This window comes from Syngnathus typhle, unplaced genomic scaffold (assembly GCF_033458585.1).
Source record: "Syngnathus typhle isolate RoL2023-S1 ecotype Sweden unplaced genomic scaffold, RoL_Styp_1.0 HiC_scaffold_196, whole genome shotgun sequence".
NCBI classification, from domain to species: Eukaryota; Metazoa; Chordata; class Actinopteri; order Syngnathiformes; family Syngnathidae; genus Syngnathus; species Syngnathus typhle.
In genome coordinates, this window is record NW_026872101.1 from 100387 (window position 1) to 107500 (window position 7114).

The following is a 7114-nucleotide window of genomic DNA, read 5'->3' on the forward strand; positions in this document are numbered from 1 at the left end:
ACGTATATGCAGAAGACTATTTTTTTCTTTTTTAAAATTTTCTAAGTGCCAGCGGATGCTGGCACACGAACTGTCCGAGCTACGACGGTTCTCCGGTCGGACAGCGAGGGTGAAAAAGCGGTCCTAAAATCACCGAGGGCTGCCGCACAAGTTGTCCGAGTGGCGACGGTTCCCCGGTCGGCCACGAATGTCGAAAATTCGGCCTCTCCACCACGGAGGTCGGTGAGAATTTCAGAATATTTTCTAAGTGCCAACGGCTCTTGCGCCGTAAAGTGTCCGCTTTGCCTGGTTCCCTCGGTCGGCCACAAATAGCGAAAAATCAGCCTCTCCTTCTGGAGCTCGCCTAAGTGCCAACGGCTCTTGCGCCGTAATGTGTCCGCTTTGTCTGGTTCCCTCGGTCGGCCACAAACGGCGAAAAATCAGCCTCTCCTTCTGGAGCTCGTGCCAACTTTGGCGAATATTTTCTAAGTGCCAACGGCTCTTGCGCCGTAAAGTGTCCGCTTTGCCTGGTTCCCTCGGTCGGCCACAAATAGCGAAAAATCAGCCTCTCCTTCTGGAGCTCGCCTAAGTGCCAACGGCTCTTGCGCCGTAATGTGTCCGCTTTGTCTGGTTCCCTCGGTCGGCCACAAACGGCGAAAAATCAGCCTCTCATTCTGGAGCTCGTGCCAACTTTGGCGAATATTTTCTAAGTGCCAACGGCTCTTGCGCCGTAATGTGTCCGCTTTGCCTGGTTCCCTCGGTCGGCCACAAATAGCGAAAAAATCAGCCTCTCCTTCTGGAGCTCGCCTAAGTGCCAACGGCTCTTGCGCCGTAATGTGTCCGCTTTGCCTGGTTCCCTCGGTCGGCCACAAACGGCGAAAAATCAGCCTCTCATTCTGGAGCTCGTGCCAACTTTGGCGAATATTTTCTAAGTGCCAACGGCTCTTGCGCCGTAATGTGTCCGCTTTGCCTGGTTCCCTCGGTCGGCCACAAATAGCGAAAAAATCAGCCTCTCCTTCTGGAGCTCGCCTAAGTGCCAACGGCTCTTGCGCCGTAATGTGTCCGCTTTGTCTGGTTCCCTCGGTCGGCCACAAACGGCGAAAAATCAGCCTCTCATTCTGGAGCTCGTGCCAACTTTGGCGAATATTTTCTAAGTGCCAACGGCTCTTGCGCCGTAATGTGTCCGCTTTGCCTGGTTCCCTCGGTCGGCCACAAATAGCGAAAAAATCAGCCTCTCCTTCTGGAGCTCGCCTAAGTGCCAACGGCTCTTGCGCCGTAATGTGTCCGCTTTGCCTGGTTCCCTCGGTCGGCCACAAACGGCGAAAAATCAGCCTCTCATTCTGGAGCTCGTGCCAACTTTGGCGAATATTTTCTAAGTGCCAACGGCTCTTGCGCCGTAATGTGTCCGCTTTGCCTGGTTCCCTCGGTCGGCCACGAACGGCGAAAAATCAGCCTCTCCTTCTGGAGCTCGCCTAAGTGCCAACGGCTCTTGCGCCGTAATGTGTCCGCTTTGCCTGGTTCCCTCGGTCGGCCACAAATAGCGAAAAACCAGCCTCTCCTTCTGGAGCTCGCCTAAGTGCCAACGGCTCTTGCGCCGTAATGTGTCCGCTTTGCCTGGTTCCCTCGGTCGGCCACAAATAGCGAAAAACCAGCCTCTCCTTCTGGAGCTCGCCTAAGTGCCAACGGCTCTTGCGCCGTAATGTGTCCGCTTTGCCTGGTTCCCTCGGTCGGCCACAAACGGCGAAAAATCAGCCTCTCCTTCTGGAGCTCGCCTAAGTGCCAACGGCTCTTGCGCCGTAATGTGTCCGCTTTGCCTGGTTCCCTCGGTCGGCCACAAATAGCGAAAAACCAGCCTCTCCTTCTGGAGCTCGCCTAAGTGCCAACGGCTCTTGCGCCGTAATGTGTCCGCTTTGCCTGGTTCCCTCGGTCGGCCACAAACGGCGAAAAATCAGCCTCTCCTTCTGGAGCTCGCCTAAGTGCCAACGGCTCTTGCGCCGTAATGTGTCCGCTTTGCCTGGTTCCCTCGGTCGGCCACAAATAGCGAAAAACCAGCCTCTCCTTCTGGAGCTCGCGCCAACTTTGTAAAAAAATTTCTAAGTGCCAACGGCTCTTGCGCCGTAAAGTGTCCGCTTTGCCTGGTTCCCTCGGTCGGCCACAAATAGCGAAAAATCAGCCTCTCCTTCTGGAGCTCGCCTAAGTGCCAACGGCTCTTGCGCCGTAATGTGTCCGCTTTGCCTGGTTCCCTCGGTCGGCCACAAATAGCGAAAAACCAGCCTCTCCTTCTGGAGCTCGCCTAAGTGCCAACGGCTCTTGCGCCGTAATGTGTCCGCTTTGCCTGGTTCCCTCGGTCGGCCACAAACGGCGAAAAATCAGCCTCTCCTTCTGGAGCTCGCCTAAGTGCCAACGGCTCTTGCGCCGTAATGTGTCCGCTTTGCCTGGTTCCCTCGGTCGGCCACAAATAGCGAAAAACCAGCCTCTCCTTCTGGAGCTCGCCTAAGTGCCAACGGCTCTTGCGCCGTAATGTGTCCGCTTTGCCTGGTTCCCTCGGTCGGCCACAAACGGCGAAAAATCAGCCTCTCCTTCTGGAGCTCGCCTAAGTGCCAACGGCTCTTGCGCCGTAATGTGTCCGCTTTGCCTGGTTCCCTCGGTCGGCCACAAATAGCAAAAAACCAGCCTCTCCTTCTGGAGCTCGCGCCAACTTTGTAAAAAAATTTCTAAGTGCCAACGGCTCTTGCGCCGTAAAGTGTCCGCTTTGCCTGGTTCCCTCGGTCGGCCACAAATAGCGAAAAATCAGCCTCTCCTTCTGGAGCTCGCCTAAGTGCCAACGGCTCTTGCGCCGTAATGTGTCCGCTTTGCCTGGTTCCCTCGGTCGGCCACAAATAGCGAAAAACCAGCCTCTCCTTCTGGAGCTCGCCTAAGTGCCAACGGCTCTTGCGCCGTAATGTGTCCGCTTTGCCTGGTTCCCTCGGTCGGCCACAAATAGCGAAAAATCAGCCTCTCCTTCTGGAGCTCGCCTAAGTGCCAACGGCTCTTGCGCCGTAATGTGTCCGCTTTGCCTGGTTCCCTCGGTCGGCCACAAATAGCGAAAAATCAGCCTCTCCTTCTGGAGCTCGCCTAAGTGCCAACGGCTCTTGCGCCGTAATGTGTCCGCTTTGCCTGGTTCCCTCGGTCGGCCACAAATAGCGAAAAACCAGCCTCTCCTTCTGGAGCTCGCCTAAGTGCCAACGGCTCTTGCGCCGTAATGTGTCCGCTTTGCCTGGTTCCCTCGGTCGGCCACAAATAGCGAAAAATCAGCCTCTCCTTCTGGAGCTCGCCTAAGTGCCAACGGCTCTTGCGCCGTAATGTGTCCGCTTTGCCTGGTTCCCTCGGTCGGCCACAAATAGCGAAAAACCAGCCTCTCCTTCTGGAGCTCGCGCCAACTTTGTCAAAAAATTTCTAAGTGCCAACGGCTCTTGCGCCGTAAAGTGTCCGCTTTGCCTGGTTCCCTCGGTCGGCCACAAATAGCGAAAAATCAGCCTCTCCTTCTGGAGCTCGTGCCAACTTTGGCGAATATTTTCTAAGTGCCAACGGCTCTTGCGCCGTAATGTGTCCGCTTTGCCTGGTTCCCTCGGTCGGCCACAAATAGCGAAAAATCAGCCTCTCCTTCTGGAGCTCGCCTAAGTGCCAACGGCTCTTGCGCCGTAAAGTGTCCGCTTTGTCTGGTTCCCTCGGTCGGCCACAAACGGCGAAAAATCAGCCTCTCCTTCTGGAGCTCGTGCCAACTTTGGCGAATATTTTCTAAGTGCCAACGGCTCTTGCGCCGTAAAGTGTCCGCTTTGTCTGGTTCCCTCGGTCGGCCACAAATAGCGAAAAATCAGCCTCTCCTTCTGGAGCTCGCGCAAGTGCCAACGGCTCTTGCGCCGTAAAGTGTCCGCTTTGTCTGGTTCCCTCGGTCGGCCACAAATAGCGAAAAATCAGCCTCTCCTTCTGGAGCTCGTGCCAACTTTGGCGAATATTTTCTAAGTGCCAACGGCTCTTGCGCCGTAATGTGTCCGCTTTGTCTGGTTCCCTCGGTCGGCCACAAATAGCGAAAAATCAGCCTCTCCTTCTGGAGCTCGTGCCAACTTTGGCGAATATTTTCTAAGTGCCAACGGCTCTTGCGCCGTAAAGTGTCCGCTTTGCCTGGTTCCCTCGGTCGGCCACAAATAGCGAAAAATCAGCCTCTCCTTCTGGAGCTCGCGCCAACTTTGTCAAAAAATTTCTAAGTGCCAACGGCTCTTGCGCCGTAAAGTGTCCGCTTTGCCTGGTTCCCTCGGTCGGCCACAAATAGCGAAAAATCAGCCTCTCCTTCTGGAGCTCGCGCCAACTTTGTCAAAAAATTTCTAAGTGCCAACGGCTCTTGCGCCGTAAAGTGTCCGCTTTGCCTGGTTCCCTCGGTCGGCCACAAATAGCGAAAAATCAGCCTCTCCTTCTGGAGCTCGCGCCAACTTTGTCAAAAAATTTCTAAGTGCCAACGGCTCTTGCGCCGTAAAGTGTCCGCTTTGCCTGGTTCCCTCGGTCGGCCACAAATAGCGAAAAATCAGCCTCTCCTTCTGGAGCTCGCGCCAACTTTGTCGAAAAATTTCTAAGTGCCAACGGCTCTTGCGCCGTAAAGTGTCCGCTTTGTCTGGTTCCCTCGGTCGGCCGCAAATAGCGAAAAATCAGCCTCTCGCCCGTCAGGTACCAGGCGTTGGGGTACCAGGGGTAAGTGCAGTACCAGCTTTGGTCTGTTGGTGCGCCAGAGTACGATGAGTTGGTCCCCCTAGTCACTGTACTCATTACCTTTACCCCCAAATCGCAAAATATAGTCAGAACGAGTGTGGGGAACACAAGTTTTGGCCCCGAGAACCAGGCGGCTGGTGTCTCTAGCGATGTGTTCCCCCCCAAAAAGTGTTCACATGCTCGGACAGCGAACCTAGGAGCTACCGCAAAGCACTCTGGAAGTGCAAGAGCGAAAAATTTTCTAAGTACAAAAACTCTCGAAAATTTTCAAAGTGTCACAGTGCTCGAAAATTTTCAAAGTGCTACATGCTTTCCATCCAAGGAAGGAATAGTGGAGGACCGGCCGCCTCCTTAAACACAAGCCGGCGGAACGACGGGGAGGACCGGCCGCCTCCTTAAACACAGGCCGGTGGAACGTTTGGCAGAATTCTTCTCGTGGAGGACCGGCCGCCTCCTTAAACACAAGCCGGCGGAACGACGGGGAGGACCGGCCGCCTCCTTAAACACAGGCCGGTGGAACGTTTGGCAGAATTCTTCTCGTGGAGGACCGGCCGCCTCCTTAAACACAGGCCGGTGGGAACGGTTGGCAGAATTGCGTGACGGCCGCCTGCTCCCGGCGTCCGCACGTGAACGAACACCCCCTCCCGGGGACGGCCGTCTGCTCCCGACCGCCGTCCTTCACCCCCTCACCTTCCGGACCCCCGTCTGCTCCCGGCGGGCCTCCGAGTACCCCCACCTTCTCCCGAACTGACCGACAGGCAATGAGACCCGCCTTGGTAGGGCCCCCACCGGCCCCGGCTCGCGCCGGCGTTGGGTGGACGGTTCCTCCCCACTTGCGGGTCGCTCTCCACGGAGGACCGGTCGCCTCACTAAACATAGGCCGGGCGAAAATCTGCGAATGTTATACATCCAAGGAGGGAGGACCGGCCGCCTCCTTAAACCACCGGCCGGGCGAAAATATGCGAATGTTATACATCCAAGGAGGGAGGACCGGTCGCCTCACTAAACATAGGCCGGGCGAAAATCTGCGAATGTTATACATCCAAGGAGGGAGGACCGGCCGCCTCCTTAAACCACCGGCCGGGCGAAAATCTGCGAATGTTATACATCCAAGAAAGGAAGGAAGGAGGGAACCGGCCGCCTCCTTAAACACAGGCCGGGCGAAAATCTGCGAATCTTATCCATCCAAGGACGGAGGACCGGCCGCCTCCTTAAACACAGGCCGGTAGGAACGGTTGGCAGAATCGCGTGACGGCCGCCTGCTCCCGGCGTCCGCACGTGAACGAACACCCCCTCCCGGGGACGGCCGTCTGCTCCCGGCCGCCGTCCTTCACCCCCCTCAGCTTCCGGACCCCCGTCTGCTCCCGGCGGGCCTCCGAGTACCCTCCCCTTCTCCCGAACTGACCGACTGGCACTCATGACCCGCCTTGGTAGGGCCCCCACCGGCCCCGGCTCGCGCCGGCGTTGGGTGGACGGTTCCTCCCCACTTGCGGGTCGCACTCTAGCGCCTCGGCCGCCGCGAGAGCGTGCGCTACGCGCCGCCCCCGCAGGCCTTGGCGCGACCGAACGGCAGCGAGACCGAGACGCCCCGAATCACCCACCTAGAGGAAATCAACGGAGGCCGAGCGCGCGATCCGATTGCGGCACGCCGCGTGGGTGTCCGCCGGCCGCGCCGGTCTACCGCGAATGCTGTTTCTCAAACCCTTGCCTAACCAGACGGCACCGCGGGATGTGTTGTCGCAACTCTGCTCGACTATCCGAATAGCCTTTCCCGACTACCGCGTTGCGGGAGGCGTCTTTCGTGCCGCCGGTGGCGTATGACCTTCCGCGAGAGGCGTGCGGGCTCGGGGGGGCCGCAACGACCGAGTCTGACTCGGACGGGGCGCAGCTTCCCTCCCGGTCACAGCAATAAGCGCCGAACGCAGCGTTGGTCACCAGCCACCCCGGCGGGTTCGTCGGGAGCGCCGGTACCCTTCCGTAGCTAGTTGCCAGCTGGCCACAGCGGGCCGCACCGACCGAGTCTGACTCGGACGGGGCGCAGCTTCCCGTCTGGGTGACAGCGGCGCTGAGGACGGCGGGGCGGCCGGAACCCCTTCGACCCCCCGGCTCCCACCAGTGTCGATCAAACTCCGCATCCTGGCCGTAGCGCGAGACCGGCGGGCCGCAACGACCGAGTCTGACTCGGACGGGGCGCAGCTTCCCGCTTGGGCCTCGGCGCGCGCGCCTCGCGCGGGCAAGTCGCCGGCACAGCGCCGCGCCCCCGACCCCCGCTTTACGGAAACGAAGCGAGCCTCAGCGGGCCGCAACGACCGAGTCTGACTCGGACGGGGCGCAGCTTCCCGCCTGGGTCATCGCACGTTCCCCCAGCTCGGGCCTGGGAGGCCGACGCCTTTCC